Raw genomic sequence first — 16,891 nt, forward strand, 5'->3', positions numbered from 1 at the left:
CCTATTAGGCTAGTTAGGAAATTGGGAATTGATAAACTGGTGACAGAGTCCATTTAAGGGACTATATACAGGAGTATGTGACAGAAAATAGTATTATAATTGACAGCAAGCAGAGATTTACTAAGGACAGAAGTTGTCCAACCAACCTGATTTGTTTTTATCAAGAGGAAAATAAAAGTCTGGACAAATGGGATGCTGTAGTTATAGTGATTTATACTCTAAATATTGCTCGCTTTTCAGAGTTGTAAGCCAGGGGCACAGCTGGAACCACTATTATTAATGTAATTAATCAGTGATAAAGAGGATGGAATTAAAATAACTCTTTCTATAGGTGACAAACTTTAATTTGTTTCTGGAAGTTCTCTTCTTAAAATAGAACGTTGTGAACAGGACTTGAACCTGTGCAGGGAGACCCCATTGGATTTCAAATCCAACGCCTTAACCACTCGGCCATCACAACTTATGTACCCTGACTGTTAAGACTTCTGGCAACTACACCTAAGGGGCTAGCCTAAAATATGAGATCAGTCTTTTGCTCTGAACTGAGCTGTGTGGTAGGACACCGTGAGAAGAAAAGTGCTTTGGTGCTGTGGCTTAGTTGGTTAAAGCGCCTGTCTAGTAAACAGGAGATCCTGAGTTCAAATCTCAGCAGTGCCTTGCTATTTGTTGCTTTAGTTTATTCACTTGTTTATTATTTAAGTTTACATAACTAAAGTATATGATGAATCAAATTCTTTATAGGCAATTAAAAATCTATCGGGTTTTTCATTGGTGACAGAGACCCCATGAATGTCATTGAGTTTTCTATAAGTAGTAAGTTCAATACAAAGTAATTATAGACCAGTAAGTTTAACATCCATTGTGGGAAAAACTTTTGAAGAGCTCTTAAAGGGACTCTGTTACCAGTTTATCAGGTCCCTAACTCCTAACTAGTCTAATTGGTGCTTTGCTGCTGATAACTACAGGGTGATTTGTAGTAAAAAAAATGTTTATTATTTGCAAAATTATGAGCATTTTCTAAATATGTAATTTAGCCTTTATTAGACATCTGGGAGGTAACAGCAGCAATTCTTCTGAGGTGGAGCTGACTCTCAGCATCTGATGCTGTCCTATCAGCATGAAGTTGCTTCACACACATTGTGAAACTCAAGCTACAGGGAAGGAGGATCAATTCAAACAGCCATATCTCGGGCTGTGGGCCACCTAAAAAAGCAGATTTGGTGGCATTTGAAAGACTGGATTCTACTCTTTCATATGACACCAAAATCACAGTTCTAGCTGTGACAGAACCGAAGATATCACCTGTTGAAAACACAGTCGGGAATGGACGCAGTGTACTATATGATCACACTGTGTTGCTGGACAGGGAAGGGGGAGAAGTTGTATGCTGATTGGACAGCGTCATACAGAAAACATTAGCTGCCCAGAGTAAAAAGGAGTCATCTCCTATTTGGCTATTAGAGCTACATTAGTATATATAAATAAATGCTCATAACTTTGCAAATAAACGTTTTTAAAAAGAAAACAACAAATCACACTGTAGTTATCAGCATCATAGCGCCTATTAGGCTAGTTAGGAAATTGGGAATTGATAAACTGGTGACAGAGTCCATTTAAGGGACTATATACAGGAGTATGTGACAGAAAATAGTATTATAATTGACAGCAAGCAGAGATTTACTAAGGACAGAAGTTGTCCAACCAACCTGATTTGTTTTTATCAAGAGGAAAATAAAAGTCTGGACAAATGGGATGCTGTAGTTATAGTGATTTATACTCTAAATATTGCTCGCTTTTCAGAGTTGTAAGCCAGGGGCACAGCTGGAACCACTATTATTAATGTAATTAATCAGTGATAAAGAGGATGGAATTAAAATAACTCTTTCTATAGGTGACAAACTTTAATTTGTTTCTGGAAGTTCTCTTCTTAAAATAGAACGTTGTGAACAGGACTTGAACCTGTGCAGGGAGACCCCATTGGATTTCAAATCCAACGCCTTAACCACTCGGCCATCACAACTTATGTACCCTGACTGTTAAGACTTCTGGCAACTACACCTAAGGGGCTAGCCTAAAATATGAGATCAGTCTTTTGCTCTGAACTGAGCTGTGTGGTAGGACACCGTGAGAAGAAAAGTGCTTTGGTGCTGTGGCTTAGTTGGTTAAAGCGCCTGTCTAGTAAACAGGAGATCCTGAGTTCAAATCTCAGCAGTGCCTTGCTATTTGTTGCTTTAGTTTATTCACTTGTTTATTATTTAAGTTTACATAACTAAAGTATATGATGAATCAAATTCTTTATAGGCAATTAAAAATCTATCGGGTTTTTCATTGGTGACAGAGACCCCATGAATGTCATTGAGTTTTCTATAAGTAGTAAGTTCAATACAAAGTAATTATAGACCAGTAAGTTTAACATCCATTGTGGGAAAAACTTTTGAAGAGCTCTTAAAGGGACTCTGTTACCAGTTTATCAGGTCCCTAACTCCTAACTAGTCTAATTGGTGCTTTGCTGCTGATAACTACAGGGTGATTTGTAGTAAAAAAAATGTTTATTATTTGCAAAATTATGAGCATTTTCTAAATATGTAATTTAGCCTTTATTAGACATCTGGGAGGTAACAGCAGCAATTTTCCTGAGGTGGAGCTGACTCTCAGCATCTGATGCTGTCCTATCAGCATGAAGCTGCTTCACACACATTGTGAAACTCAAGCTACAGGGAAGGGGGATCAATTCAAACAGCCATATCTCGGGCTGTGGGCCACCTAAAAAAGCAGATTTGGTGGCATTTGAAAGACTGGATTCTACTCTTTCATATGACACCAAAATCACAGTTCTAGCTGTGACAGAACCGAAGATATCACCTGTTGAAAACACAGTCGGGAATGGACGCAGTGTACTATATGATCACACTGTGTTGCTGGACAGGGAAGGGGGAGAAGTTGTATGCTGATTGGACAGCGTCATACAGAAAACATTAGCTGCCCAGAGTAAAAAGGAGTCATCTCCTATTTGGCTATTAGAGCTACATTAGTATATATAAATAAATGCTCATAACTTTGCAAATAAACGTTTTTAAAAAGAAAACAACAAATCACACTGTAGTTATCAGCATCATAGCGCCTATTAGGCTAGTTAGGAAATTGGGAATTGATAAACTGGTGACAGAGTCCATTTAAGGGACTATATACAGGAGTATGTGACAGAAAATAGTATTATAATTGACAGCAAGCAGAGATTTACTAAGGACAGAAGTTGTCCAACCAACCTGATTTGTTTTTATCAAGAGGAAAATAAAAGTCTGGACAAATGGGATGCTGTAGTTATAGTGATTTATACTCTAAATATTGCTCGCTTTTCAGAGTTGTAAGCCAGGGGCACAGCTGGAACCACTATTATTAATGTAATTAATCAGTGATAAAGAGGATGGAATTAAAATAACTCTTTCTATAGGTGACAAACTTTAATTTGTTTCTGGAAGTTCTCTTCTTAAAATAGAACGTTGTGAACAGGACTTGAACCTGTGCAGGGAGACCCCATTGGATTTCAAATCCAACGCCTTAACCACTCGGCCATCACAACTTATGTACCCTGACTGTTAAGACTTCTGGCAACTACACCTAAGGGGCTAGCCTAAAATATGAGATCAGTCTTTTGCTCTGAACTGAGCTGTGTGGTAGGACACCGTGAGAAGAAAAGTGCTTTGGTGCTGTGGCTTAGTTGGTTAAAGCGCCTGTCTAGTAAACAGGAGATCCTGAGTTCAAATCTCAGCAGTGCCTTGCTATTTGTTGCTTTAGTTTATTCACTTGTTTATTATTTAAGTTTACATAACTAAAGTATATGATGAATCAAATTCTTTATAGGCAATTAAAAATCTATCGGGTTTTTCATTGGTGACAGAGACCCCATGAATGTCATTGAGTTTTCTATAAGTAGTAAGTTCAATACAAAGTAATTATAGACCAGTAAGTTTAACATCCATTGTGGGAAAAACTTTTGAAGAGCTCTTAAAGGGACTCTGTTACCAGTTTATCAGGTCCCTAACTCCTAACTAGTCTAATTGGTGCTTTGCTGCTGATAACTACAGGGTGATTTGTAGTAAAAAAAATGTTTATTATTTGCAAAATTATGAGCATTTTCTAAATATGTAATTTAGCCTTTATTAGACATCTGGGAGGTAACAGCAGCAATTCTTCTGAGGTGGAGCTGACTCTCAGCATCTGATGCTGTCCTATCAGCATGAAGTTGCTTCACACACATTGTGAAACTCAAGCTACAGGGAAGGAGGATCAATTCAAACAGCCATATCTCGGGCTGTGGGCCACCTAAAAAAGCAGATTTGGTGGCATTTGAAAGACTGGATTCTACTCTTTCATATGACACCAAAATCACAGTTCTAGCTGTGACAGAACCGAAGATATCACCTGTTGAAAACACAGTCGGGAATGGACGCAGTGTACTATATGATCACACTGTGTTGCTGGACAGGGAAGGGGGAGAAGTTGTATGCTGATTGGACAGCGTCATACAGAAAACATTAGCTGCCCAGAGTAAAAAGGAGTCATCTCCTATTTGGCTATTAGAGCTACATTAGTATATATAAATAAATGCTCATAACTTTGCAAATAAACGTTTTTAAAAAGAAAACAACAAATCACACTGTAGTTATCAGCATCATAGCGCCTATTAGGCTAGTTAGGAAATTGGGAATTGATAAACTGGTGACAGAGTCCATTTAAGGGACTATATACAGGAGTATGTGACAGAAAATAGTATTATAATTGACAGCAAGCAGAGATTTACTAAGGACAGAAGTTGTCCAACCAACCTGATTTGTTTTTATCAAGAGGAAAATAAAAGTCTGGACAAATGGGATGCTGTAGTTATAGTGATTTATACTCTAAATATTGCTCGCTTTTCAGAGTTGTAAGCCAGGGGCACAGCTGGAACCACTATTATTAATGTAATTAATCAGTGATAAAGAGGATGGAATTAAAATAACTCTTTCTATAGGTGACAAACTTTAATTTGTTTCTGGAAGTTCTCTTCTTAAAATAGAACGTTGTGAACAGGACTTGAACCTGTGCAGGGAGACCCCATTGGATTTCAAATCCAACGCCTTAACCACTCGGCCATCACAACTTATGTACCCTGACTGTTAAGACTTCTGGCAACTACACCTAAGGGGCTAGCCTAAAATATGAGATCAGTCTTTTGCTCTGAACTGAGCTGTGTGGTAGGACACCGTGAGAAGAAAAGTGCTTTGGTGCTGTGGCTTAGTTGGTTAAAGCGCCTGTCTAGTAAACAGGAGATCCTGAGTTCAAATCTCAGCAGTGCCTTGCTATTTGTTGCTTTAGTTTATTCACTTGTTTATTATTTAAGTTTACATAACTAAAGTATATGATGAATCAAATTCTTTATAGGCAATTAAAAATCTATCGGGTTTTTCATTGGTGACAGAGACCCCATGAATGTCATTGAGTTTTCTATAAGTAGTAAGTTCAATACAAAGTAATTATAGACCAGTAAGTTTAACATCCATTGTGGGAAAAACTTTTGAAGAGCTCTTAAAGGGACTCTGTTACCAGTTTATCAGGTCCCTAACTCCTAACTAGTCTAATTGGTGCTTTGCTGCTGATAACTACAGGGTGATTTGTAGTAAAAAAAATGTTTATTATTTGCAAAATTATGAGCATTTTCTAAATATGTAATTTAGCCTTTATTAGACATCTGGGAGGTAACAGCAGCAATTCTCCTGAGGTGGAGCTGACTCTCAGCATCTGATGCTGTCCTATCAGCATGAAGTTGCTTCACACACATTGTGAAACTCAAGCTACAGGGAAGGAGGATCAATTCAAACAGCCATATCTCGGGCTGTGGGCCACCTAAAAAAGCAGATTTGGTGGCATTTGAAAGACTGGATTCTACTCTTTCATATGACACCAAAATCACAGTTCTAGCTGTGACAGAACCGAAGATATCACCTGTTGAAAACACAGTCGGGAATGGACGCAGTGTACTATATGATCACACTGTGTTGCTGGACAGGGAAGGGGGAGAAGTTGTATGCTGATTGGACAGCGTCATACAGAAAACATTAGCTGCCCAGAGTAAAAAGGAGTCATCTCCTATTTGGCTATTACAGCTACATTAGTATATATAAATAAATGCTCATAACTTTGCAAATAAACGTTTTTTTAAAAAAAAACAACAAATCACACTGTAGTTATCAGCATCATAGCGCCTATTAGGCTAGTTAGGAAATTGGGAATTGATAAACTGGTGACAGAGTCCATTTAAGGGACTATATACAGGAGTATGTGACAGAAAATAGTATTATAATTGACAGCAAGCAGAGATTTACTAAGGACAGAAGTTGTCCAACCAACCTGATTTGTTTTTATCAAGAGGAAAATAAAAGTCTGGACAAATGGGATGCTGTAGTTATAGTGATTTATACTCTAAATATTGCTCGCTTTTCAGAGTTGTAAGCCAGGGGCACAGCTGGAACCACTATTATTAATGTAATTAATCAGTGATAAAGAGGATGGAATTAAAATAACTCTTTCTATAGGTGACAAACTTTAATATGTTTCTGGAAGTTCTCTTCTTAAAATAGAACGTTGTGAACAGGACTTGAACCTGTGCAGGGAGACCCCATTGGATTTCAAATCCAACGCCTTAACCACTCGGCCATCACAACTTATGTACCCTGACTGTTAAGACTTCTGGCAACTACACCTAAGGGGCTAGCCTAAAATATGAGATCAGTCTTTTGCTCTGAACTCAGCATCTGATGCTGTCCTATCAGCATGAAGTTGCTTCACACACATTGTGAAACTCAAGCTACAGGGAAGGAGGATCAATTCAAACAGCCATATCTCGGGCTGTGGGCCACCTAAAAAAGCAGATTTGGTGGCATTTGAAAGACTGGATTCTACTCTTTCATATGACACCAAAATCACAGTTCTAGCTGTGACAGAACCGAAGATATCACCTGTTGAAAACACAGTCGGGAATGGACGCAGTGTACTATATGATCACACTGTGTTGCTGGACAGGGAAGGGGGAGAAGTTGTATGCTGATTGGACAGCGTCATACAGAAAACATTAGCTGCCCAGAGTAAAAAGGAGTCATCTCCTATTTGGCTATTAGAGCTACATTAGTATATATAAATAAATGCTCATAACTTTGCAAATAAACGTTTTTAAAAAGAAAACAACAAATCACACTGTAGTTATCAGCATCATAGCGCCTATTAGGCTAGTTAGGAAATTGGGAATTGATAAACTGGTGACAGAGTCCATTTAAGGGACTATATACAGGAGTATGTGACAGAAAATAGTATTATAATTGACAGCAAGCAGAGATTTACTAAGGACAGAAGTTGTCCAACCAACCTGATTTGTTTTTATCAAGAGGAAAATAAAAGTCTGGACAAATGGGATGCTGTAGTTATAGTGATTTATACTCTAAATATTGCTCGCTTTTCAGAGTTGTAAGCCAGGGGCACAGCTGGAACCACTATTATTAATGTAATTAATCAGTGATAAAGAGGATGGAATTAAAATAACTCTTTCTATAGGTGACAAACTTTAATTTGTTTCTGGAAGTTCTCTTCTTAAAATAGAACGTTGTGAACAGGACTTGAACCTGTGCAGGGAGACCCCATTGGATTTCAAATCCAACGCCTTAACCACTCGGCCATCACAACTTATGTACCCTGACTGTTAAGACTTCTGGCAACTACACCTAAGGGGCTAGCCTAAAATATGAGATCAGTCTTTTGCTCTGAACTGAGCTGTGTGGTAGGACACCGTGAGAAGAAAAGTGCTTTGGTGCTGTGGCTTAGTTGGTTAAAGCGCCTGTCTAGTAAACAGGAGATCCTGAGTTCAAATCTCAGCAGTGCCTTGCTATTTGTTGCTTTAGTTTATTCACTTGTTTATTATTTAAGTTTACATAACTAAAGTATATGATGAATCAAATTCTTTATAGGCAATTAAAAATCTATCGGGTTTTTCATTGGTGACAGAGACCCCATGAATGTCATTGAGTTTTCTATAAGTAGTAAGTTCAATACAAAGTAATTATAGACCAGTAAGTTTAACATCCATTGTGGGAAAAACTTTTGAAGAGCTCTTAAAGGGACTCTGTTACCAGTTTATCAGGTCCCTAACTCCTAACTAGTCTAATTGGTGCTTTGCTGCTGATAACTACAGGGTGATTTGTAGTAAAAAAAATGTTTATTATTTGCAAAATTATGAGCATTTTCTAAATATGTAATTTAGCCTTTATTAGACATCTGGGAGGTAACAGCAGCAATTCTTCTGAGGTGGAGCTGACTCTCAGCATCTGATGCTGTCCTATCAGCATGAAGTTGCTTCACACACATTGTGAAACTCAAGCTACAGGGAAGGAGGATCAATTCAAACAGCCATATCTCGGGCTGTGGGCCACCTAAAAAAGCAGATTTGGTGGCATTTGAAAGACTGGATTCTACTCTTTCATATGACACCAAAATCACAGTTCTAGCTGTGACAGAACCGAAGATATCACCTGTTGAAAACACAGTCGGGAATGGACGCAGTGTACTATATGATCACACTGTGTTGCTGGACAGGGAAGGGGGAGAAGTTGTATGCTGATTGGACAGCGTCATACAGAAAACATTAGCTGCCCAGAGTAAAAAGGAGTCATCTCCTATTTGGCTATTACAGCTACATTAGTATATATAAATAAATGCTCATAACTTTGCAAATAAACGTTTTTTTAAAAAAAAACAACAAATCACACTGTAGTTATCAGCATCATAGCGCCTATTAGGCTAGTTAGGAAATTGGGAATTGATAAACTGGTGACAGAGTCCATTTAAGGGACTATATACAGGAGTATGTGACAGAAAATAGTATTATAATTGACAGCAAGCAGAGATTTACTAAGGACAGAAGTTGTCCAACCAACCTGATTTGTTTTTATCAAGAGGAAAATAAAAGTCTGGACAAATGGGATGCTGTAGTTATAGTGATTTATACTCTAAATATTGCTCGCTTTTCAGAGTTGTAAGCCAGGGGCACAGCTGGAACCACTATTATTAATGTAATTAATCAGTGATAAAGAGGATGGAATTAAAATAACTCTTTCTATAGGTGACAAACTTTAATATGTTTCTGGAAGTTCTCTTCTTAAAATAGAACGTTGTGAACAGGACTTGAACCTGTGCAGGGAGACCCCATTGGATTTCAAATCCAACGCCTTAACCACTCGGCCATCACAACTTATGTACCCTGACTGTTAAGACTTCTGGCAACTACACCTAAGGGGCTAGCCTAAAATATGAGATCAGTCTTTTGCTCTGAACTCAGCATCTGATGCTGTCCTATCAGCATGAAGTTGCTTCACACACATTGTGAAACTCAAGCTACAGGGAAGGAGGATCAATTCAAACAGCCATATCTCGGGCTGTGGGCCACCTAAAAAAGCAGATTTGGTGGCATTTGAAAGACTGGATTCTACTCTTTCATATGACACCAAAATCACAGTTCTAGCTGTGACAGAACCGAAGATATCACCTGTTGAAAACACAGTCGGGAATGGACGCAGTGTACTATATGATCACACTGTGTTGCTGGACAGGGAAGGGGGAGAAGTTGTATGCTGATTGGACAGCGTCATACAGAAAACATTAGCTGCCCAGAGTAAAAAGGAGTCATCTCCTATTTGGCTATTAGAGCTACATTAGTATATATAAATAAATGCTCATAACTTTGCAAATAAACGTTTTTAAAAAGAAAACAACAAATCACACTGTAGTTATCAGCATCATAGCGCCTATTAGGCTAGTTAGGAAATTGGGAATTGATAAACTGGTGACAGAGTCCATTTAAGGGACTATATACAGGAGTATGTGACAGAAAATAGTATTATAATTGACAGCAAGCAGAGATTTACTAAGGACAGAAGTTGTCCAACCAACCTGATTTGTTTTTATCAAGAGGAAAATAAAAGTCTGGACAAATGGGATGCTGTAGTTATAGTGATTTATACTCTAAATATTGCTCGCTTTTCAGAGTTGTAAGCCAGGGGCACAGCTGGAACCACTATTATTAATGTAATTAATCAGTGATAAAGAGGATGGAATTAAAATAACTCTTTCTATAGGTGACAAACTTTAATTTGTTTCTGGAAGTTCTCTTCTTAAAATAGAACGTTGTGAACAGGACTTGAACCTGTGCAGGGAGACCCCATTGGATTTCAAATCCAACGCCTTAACCACTCGGCCATCACAACTTATGTACCCTGACTGTTAAGACTTCTGGCAACTACACCTAAGGGGCTAGCCTAAAATATGAGATCAGTCTTTTGCTCTGAACTGAGCTGTGTGGTAGGACACCGTGAGAAGAAAAGTGCTTTGGTGCTGTGGCTTAGTTGGTTAAAGCGCCTGTCTAGTAAACAGGAGATCCTGAGTTCAAATCTCAGCAGTGCCTTGCTATTTGTTGCTTTAGTTTATTCACTTGTTTATTATTTAAGTTTACATAACTAAAGTATATGATGAATCAAATTCTTTATAGGCAATTAAAAATCTATCGGGTTTTTCATTGGTGACAGAGACCCCATGAATGTCATTGAGTTTTCTATAAGTAGTAAGTTCAATACAAAGTAATTATAGACCAGTAAGTTTAACATCCATTGTGGGAAAAACTTTTGAAGAGCTCTTAAAGGGACTCTGTTACCAGTTTATCAGGTCCCTAACTCCTAACTAGTCTAATTGGTGCTTTGCTGCTGATAACTACAGGGTGATTTGTAGTAAAAAAAATGTTTATTATTTGCAAAATTATGAGCATTTTCTAAATATGTAATTTAGCCTTTATTAGACATCTGGGAGGTAACAGCAGCAATTCTTCTGAGGTGGAGCTGACTCTCAGCATCTGATGCTGTCCTATCAGCATGAAGTTGCTTCACACACATTGTGAAACTCAAGCTACAGGGAAGGAGGATCAATTCAAACAGCCATATCTCGGGCTGTGGGCCACCTAAAAAAGCAGATTTGGTGGCATTTGAAAGACTGGATTCTACTCTTTCATATGACACCAAAATCACAGTTCTAGCTGTGACAGAACCGAAGATATCACCTGTTGAAAACACAGTCGGGAATGGACGCAGTGTACTATATGATCACACTGTGTTGCTGGACAGGGAAGGGGGAGAAGTTGTATGCTGATTGGACAGCGTCATACAGAAAACATTAGCTGCCCAGAGTAAAAAGGAGTCATCTCCTATTTGGCTATTAGAGCTACATTAGTATATATAAATAAATGCTCATAACTTTGCAAATAAACGTTTTTAAAAAGAAAACAACAAATCACACTGTAGTTATCAGCATCATAGCGCCTATTAGGCTAGTTAGGAAATTGGGAATTGATAAACTGGTGACAGAGTCCATTTAAGGGACTATATACAGGAGTATGTGACAGAAAATAGTATTATAATTGACAGCAAGCAGAGATTTACTAAGGACAGAAGTTGTCCAACCAACCTGATTTGTTTTTATCAAGAGGAAAATAAAAGTCTGGACAAATGGGATGCTGTAGTTATAGTGATTTATACTCTAAATATTGCTCGCTTTTCAGAGTTGTAAGCCAGGGGCACAGCTGGAACCACTATTATTAATGTAATTAATCAGTGATAAAGAGGATGGAATTAAAATAACTCTTTCTATAGGTGACAAACTTTAATTTGTTTCTGGAAGTTCTCTTCTTAAAATAGAACGTTGTGAACAGGACTTGAACCTGTGCAGGGAGACCCCATTGGATTTCAAATCCAACGCCTTAACCACTCGGCCATCACAACTTATGTACCCTGACTGTTAAGACTTCTGGCAACTACACCTAAGGGGCTAGCCTAAAATATGAGATCAGTCTTTTGCTCTGAACTGAGCTGTGTGGTAGGACACCGTGAGAAGAAAAGTGCTTTGGTGCTGTGGCTTAGTTGGTTAAAGCGCCTGTCTAGTAAACAGGAGATCCTGAGTTCAAACCTCAGCAGTGCCTTGCTATTTGTTGCTTTAGTTTATTCACTTGTTTATTATTTAAGTTTACATAACTAAAGTATATGATGAATCAAATTCTTTATAGGCAATTAAAAATCTATCGGGTTTTTCATTGGTGACAGAGACCCCATGAATGTCATTGAGTTTTCTATAAGTAGTAAGTTCAATACAAAGTAATTATAGACCAGTAAGTTTAACATCCATTGTGGGAAAAACTTTTGAAGAGCTCTTAAAGGGACTCTGTTACCAGTTTATCAGGTCCCTAACTCCTAACTAGTCTAATTGGTGCTTTGCTGCTGATAACTACAGGGTGATTTGTAGTAAAAAAAATGTTTATTATTTGCAAAATTATGAGCATTTTCTAAATATGTAATTTAGCCTTTATTAGACATCTGGGAGGTAACAGCAGCAATTCTCCTGAGGTGGAGCTGACTCTCAGCATCTGATGCTGTCCTATCAGCATGAAGTTGCTTCACACACATTGTGAAACTCAAGCTACAGGGAAGGAGGATCAATTCAAACAGCCATATCTCGGGCTGTGGGCCACCTAAAAAAGCAGATTTGGTGGCATTTGAAAGACTGGATTCTACTCTTTCATATGACACCAAAATCACAGTTCTAGCTGTGACAGAACCGAAGATATCACCTGTTGAAAACACAGTCGGGAATGGACGCAGTGTACTATATGATCACACTGTGTTGCTGGACAGGGAAGGGGGAGAAGTTGTATGCTGATTGGACAGCGTCATACAGAAAACATTAGCTGCCCAGAGTAAAAAGGAGTCATCTCCTATTTGGCTATTACAGCTACATTAGTATATATAAATAAATGCTCATAACTTTGCAAATAAACGTTTTTTTAAAAAAAAACAACAAATCACACTGTAGTTATCAGCATCATAGCGCCTATTAGGCTAGTTAGGAAATTGGGAATTGATAAACTGGTGACAGAGTCCATTTAAGGGACTATATACAGGAGTATGTGACAGAAAATAGTATTATAATTGACAGCAAGCAGAGATTTACTAAGGACAGAAGTTGTCCAACCAACCTGATTTGTTTTTATCAAGAGGAAAATAAAAGTCTGGACAAATGGGATGCTGTAGTTATAGTGATTTATACTCTAAATATTGCTCGCTTTTCAGAGTTGTAAGCCAGGGGCACAGCTGGAACCACTATTATTAATGTAATTAATCAGTGATAAAGAGGATGGAATTAAAATAACTCTTTCTATAGGTGACAAACTTTAATATGTTTCTGGAAGTTCTCTTCTTAAAATAGAACGTTGTGAACAGGACTTGAACCTGTGCAGGGAGACCCCATTGGATTTCAAATCCAACGCCTTAACCACTCGGCCATCACAACTTATGTACCCTGACTGTTAAGACTTCTGGCAACTACACCTAAGGGGCTAGCCTAAAATATGAGATCAGTCTTTTGCTCTGAACTCAGCATCTTATGCTGTCCTATCAGCATGAAGTTGCTTCACACACATTGTGAAACTCAAGCTACAGGGAAGGAGGATCAATTCAAACAGCCATATCTCGGGCTGTGGGCCACCTAAAAAAGCAGATTTGGTGGCATTTGAAAGACTGGATTCTACTCTTTCATATGACACCAAAATCACAGTTCTAGCTGTGACAGAACCGAAGATATCACCTGTTGAAAACACAGTCGGGAATGGACGCAGTGTACTATATGATCACACTGTGTTGCTGGACAGGGAAGGGGGAGAAGTTGTATGCTGATTGGACAGCGTCATACAGAAAACATTAGCTGCCCAGAGTAAAAAGGAGTCATCTCCTATTTGGCTATTAGAGCTACATTAGTATATATAAATAAATGCTCATAACTTTGCAAATAAACGTTTTTTTAAAAAAAAACAACAAATCACACTGTAGTTATCAGCATCATAGCGCCTATTAGGCTAGTTAGGAAATTGGGAATTGATAAACTGGTGACAGAGTCCATTTAAGGGACTATATACAGGAGTATGTGACAGAAAATAGTATTATAATTGACAGCAAGCAGAGATTTACTAAGGACAGAAGTTGTCCAACCAACCTGATTTGTTTTTATCAAGAGGAAAATAAAAGTCTGGACAAATGGGATGCTGTAGTTATAGTGATTTATACTCTAAATATTGCTCGCTTTTCAGAGTTGTAAGCCAGGGGCACAGCTGGAACCACTATTATTAATGTAATTAATCAGTGATAAAGAGGATGGAATTAAAATAACTCTTTCTATAGGTGACAAACTTTAATATGTTTCTGGAAGTTCTCTTCTTAAAATAGAACGTTGTGAACAGGACTTGAACCTGTGCAGGGAGACCCCATTGGATTTCAAATCCAACGCCTTAACCACTCGGCCATCACAACTTATGTACCCTGACTGTTAAGACTTCTGGCAACTACACCTAAGGGGCTAGCCTAAAATATGAGATCAGTCTTTTGCTCTGAACTCAGCATCTGATGCTGTCCTATCAGCATGAAGTTGCTTCACACACATTGTGAAACTCAAGCTACAGGGAAGGAGGATCAATTCAAACAGCCATATCTCGGGCTGTGGGCCACCTAAAAAAGCAGATTTGGTGGCATTTGAAAGACTGGATTCTACTCTTTCATATGACACCAAAATCACAGTTCTAGCTGTGACAGAACCGAAGATATCACCTGTTGAAAACACAGTCGGGAATGGACGCAGTGTACTATATGATCACACTGTGTTGCTGGACAGGGAAGGGGGAGAAGTTGTATGCTGATTGGACAGCGTCATACAGAAAACATTAGCTGCCCAGAGTAAAAAGGAGTCATCTCCTATTTGGCTATTACAGCTACATTAGTATATATAAATAAATGCTCATAACTTTGCAAATAAACGTTTTTTTAAAAAAAAACAACAAATCACACTGTAGTTATCAGCATCATAGCGCCTATTAGGCTAGTTAGGAAATTGGGAATTGATAAACTGGTGACAGAGTCCATTTAAGGGACTATATACAGGAGTATGTGACAGAAAATAGTATTATAATTGACAGCAAGCAGAGATTTACTAAGGACAGAAGTTGTCCAACCAACCTGATTTGTTTTTATCAAGAGGAAAATAAAAGTCTGGACAAATGGGATGCTGTAGTTATAGTGATTTATACTCTAAATATTGCTCGCTTTTCAGAGTTGTAAGCCAGGGGCACAGCTGGAACCACTATTATTAATGTAATTAATCAGTGATAAAGAGGATGGAATTAAAATAACTCTTTCTATAGGTGACAAACTTTAATATGTTTCTGGAAGTTCTCTTCTTAAAATAGAACGTTGTGAACAGGACTTGAACCTGTGCAGGGAGACCCCATTGGATTTCAAATCCAACGCCTTAACCACTCGGCCATCACAACTTATGTACCCTGACTGTTAAGACTTCTGGCAACTACACCTAAGGGGCTAGCCTAAAATATGAGATCAGTCTTTTGCTCTGAACTCAGCATCTTATGCTGTCCTATCAGCATGAAGTTGCTTCACACACATTGTGAAACTCAAGCTACAGGGAAGGAGGATCAATTCAAACAGCCATATCTCGGGCTGTGGGCCACCTAAAAAAGCAGATTTGGTGGCATTTGAAAGACTGGATTCTACTCTTTCATATGACACCAAAATCACAGTTCTAGCTGTGACAGAACCGAAGATATCACCTGTTGAAAACACAGTCGGGAATGGACGCAGTGTACTATATGATCACACTGTGTTGCTGGACAGGGAAGGGGGAGAAGTTGTATGCTGATTGGACAGCGTCATACAGAAAACATTAGCTGCCCAGAGTAAAAAGGAGTCATCTCCTATTTGGCTATTAGAGCTACATTAGTATATATAAATAAATGCTCATAACTTTGCAAATAAACGTTTTTTTAAAAAAAAACAACAAATCACACTGTAGTTATCAGCATCATAGCGCCTATTAGGCTAGTTAGGAAATTGGGAATTGATAAACTGGTGACAGAGTCCATTTAAGGGACTATATACAGGAGTATGTGACAGAAAATAGTATTATAATTGACAGCAAGCAGAGATTTACTAAGGACAGAAGTTGTCCAACCAACCTGATTTGTTTTTATCAAGAGGAAAATAAAAGTCTGGACAAATGGGATGCTGTAGTTATAGTGATTTATACTCTAAATATTGCTCGCTTTTCAGAGTTGTAAGCCAGGGGCACAGCTGGAACCACTATTATTAATGTAATTAATCAGTGATAAAGAGGATGGAATTAAAATAACTCTTTCTATAGGTGACAAACTTTAATATGTTTCTGGAAGTTCTCTTCTTAAAATAGAACGTTGTGAACAGGACTTGAACCTGTGCAGGGAGACCCCATTGGATTTCAAATCCAACGCCTTAACCACTCGGCCATCACAACTTATGTACCCTGACTGTTAAGACTTCTGGCAACTACACCTAAGGGGCTAGCCTAAAATATGAGATCAGTCTTTTGCTCTGAACTCAGCATCTGATGCTGTCCTATCAGCATGAAGTTGCTTCACACACATTGTGAAACTCAAGCTACAGGGAAGGAGGATCAATTCAAACAGCCATATCTCGGGCTGTGGGCCACCTAAAAAAGCAGATTTGGTGGCATTTGAAAGACTGGATTCTACTCTTTCATATGACACCAAAATCACAGTTCTAGCTGTGACAGAACCGAAGATATCACCTGTTGAAAACACAGTCGGGAATGGACGCAGTGTACTATATGATCACACTGTGTTGCTGGACAGGGAAGGGTGAGAAGTTGTATGCTGATTGGACAGCGTCATACAGAAAACATTAGCTGCCCAGAGTAAAAAGGAGTCATCTCCTATTTG

The 16,891-nt window shown here is 38.4% G+C and overlaps 20 non-coding genes across 20 annotated transcripts; 7 read left to right on the plus strand and 13 right to left on the minus strand.

The window, feature by feature from the left end:
* Positions 1-378: 378 nt before the first annotated feature.
* On the minus strand, positions 379-460 carry TRNAS-UGA (transfer RNA serine (anticodon UGA)). Its single transcript has one exon. It is a non-coding gene; the product is annotated as a tRNA-Ser (tRNA).
* Positions 461-583: 123 nt separating this feature from the next.
* Positions 584-657, plus strand: TRNAT-AGU (transfer RNA threonine (anticodon AGU)). The gene has a single exon. It is a non-coding gene; the product is annotated as a tRNA-Thr (tRNA).
* Positions 658-1,938: 1,281 nt separating this feature from the next.
* TRNAS-UGA (transfer RNA serine (anticodon UGA)) lies at positions 1,939-2,020 on the minus strand. Its single transcript has one exon. It is a non-coding gene; the product is annotated as a tRNA-Ser (tRNA).
* Positions 2,021-2,143: 123 nt separating this feature from the next.
* Positions 2,144-2,217, plus strand: TRNAT-AGU (transfer RNA threonine (anticodon AGU)). The gene has a single exon. It is a non-coding gene; the product is annotated as a tRNA-Thr (tRNA).
* A 1,281-nt stretch (positions 2,218-3,498) lies between these two features.
* Positions 3,499-3,580, minus strand: TRNAS-UGA (transfer RNA serine (anticodon UGA)). The gene has a single exon. It is a non-coding gene; the product is annotated as a tRNA-Ser (tRNA).
* Positions 3,581-3,703: 123 nt separating this feature from the next.
* On the plus strand, positions 3,704-3,777 carry TRNAT-AGU (transfer RNA threonine (anticodon AGU)). The gene has a single exon. It is a non-coding gene; the product is annotated as a tRNA-Thr (tRNA).
* Positions 3,778-5,058: 1,281 nt separating this feature from the next.
* TRNAS-UGA (transfer RNA serine (anticodon UGA)) lies at positions 5,059-5,140 on the minus strand. The gene has a single exon. It is a non-coding gene; the product is annotated as a tRNA-Ser (tRNA).
* Positions 5,141-5,263: 123 nt separating this feature from the next.
* On the plus strand, positions 5,264-5,337 carry TRNAT-AGU (transfer RNA threonine (anticodon AGU)). Its single transcript has one exon. It is a non-coding gene; the product is annotated as a tRNA-Thr (tRNA).
* A 1,282-nt stretch (positions 5,338-6,619) lies between these two features.
* Positions 6,620-6,701, minus strand: TRNAS-UGA (transfer RNA serine (anticodon UGA)). The gene has a single exon. It is a non-coding gene; the product is annotated as a tRNA-Ser (tRNA).
* Positions 6,702-7,631: 930 nt separating this feature from the next.
* On the minus strand, positions 7,632-7,713 carry TRNAS-UGA (transfer RNA serine (anticodon UGA)). The gene has a single exon. It is a non-coding gene; the product is annotated as a tRNA-Ser (tRNA).
* Positions 7,714-7,836: 123 nt separating this feature from the next.
* On the plus strand, positions 7,837-7,910 carry TRNAT-AGU (transfer RNA threonine (anticodon AGU)). The gene has a single exon. It is a non-coding gene; the product is annotated as a tRNA-Thr (tRNA).
* A 1,282-nt stretch (positions 7,911-9,192) lies between these two features.
* TRNAS-UGA (transfer RNA serine (anticodon UGA)) lies at positions 9,193-9,274 on the minus strand. Its single transcript has one exon. It is a non-coding gene; the product is annotated as a tRNA-Ser (tRNA).
* A 930-nt stretch (positions 9,275-10,204) lies between these two features.
* TRNAS-UGA (transfer RNA serine (anticodon UGA)) lies at positions 10,205-10,286 on the minus strand. The gene has a single exon. It is a non-coding gene; the product is annotated as a tRNA-Ser (tRNA).
* A 123-nt stretch (positions 10,287-10,409) lies between these two features.
* On the plus strand, positions 10,410-10,483 carry TRNAT-AGU (transfer RNA threonine (anticodon AGU)). Its single transcript has one exon. It is a non-coding gene; the product is annotated as a tRNA-Thr (tRNA).
* Positions 10,484-11,764: 1,281 nt separating this feature from the next.
* TRNAS-UGA (transfer RNA serine (anticodon UGA)) lies at positions 11,765-11,846 on the minus strand. The gene has a single exon. It is a non-coding gene; the product is annotated as a tRNA-Ser (tRNA).
* A 123-nt stretch (positions 11,847-11,969) lies between these two features.
* Positions 11,970-12,043, plus strand: TRNAT-AGU (transfer RNA threonine (anticodon AGU)). Its single transcript has one exon. It is a non-coding gene; the product is annotated as a tRNA-Thr (tRNA).
* Positions 12,044-13,325: 1,282 nt separating this feature from the next.
* On the minus strand, positions 13,326-13,407 carry TRNAS-UGA (transfer RNA serine (anticodon UGA)). The gene has a single exon. It is a non-coding gene; the product is annotated as a tRNA-Ser (tRNA).
* A 931-nt stretch (positions 13,408-14,338) lies between these two features.
* TRNAS-UGA (transfer RNA serine (anticodon UGA)) lies at positions 14,339-14,420 on the minus strand. Its single transcript has one exon. It is a non-coding gene; the product is annotated as a tRNA-Ser (tRNA).
* A 931-nt stretch (positions 14,421-15,351) lies between these two features.
* Positions 15,352-15,433, minus strand: TRNAS-UGA (transfer RNA serine (anticodon UGA)). Its single transcript has one exon. It is a non-coding gene; the product is annotated as a tRNA-Ser (tRNA).
* Positions 15,434-16,364: 931 nt separating this feature from the next.
* Positions 16,365-16,446, minus strand: TRNAS-UGA (transfer RNA serine (anticodon UGA)). Its single transcript has one exon. It is a non-coding gene; the product is annotated as a tRNA-Ser (tRNA).
* Positions 16,447-16,891: the final 445 nt, after the last annotated feature.

The sequence above is a fragment of the Rhinoderma darwinii genome (assembly GCF_050947455.1).
Source record: "Rhinoderma darwinii isolate aRhiDar2 chromosome 3 unlocalized genomic scaffold, aRhiDar2.hap1 SUPER_3_unloc_13, whole genome shotgun sequence".
In the NCBI taxonomy this organism is placed as follows: domain Eukaryota; kingdom Metazoa; phylum Chordata; class Amphibia; order Anura; family Rhinodermatidae; genus Rhinoderma; species Rhinoderma darwinii.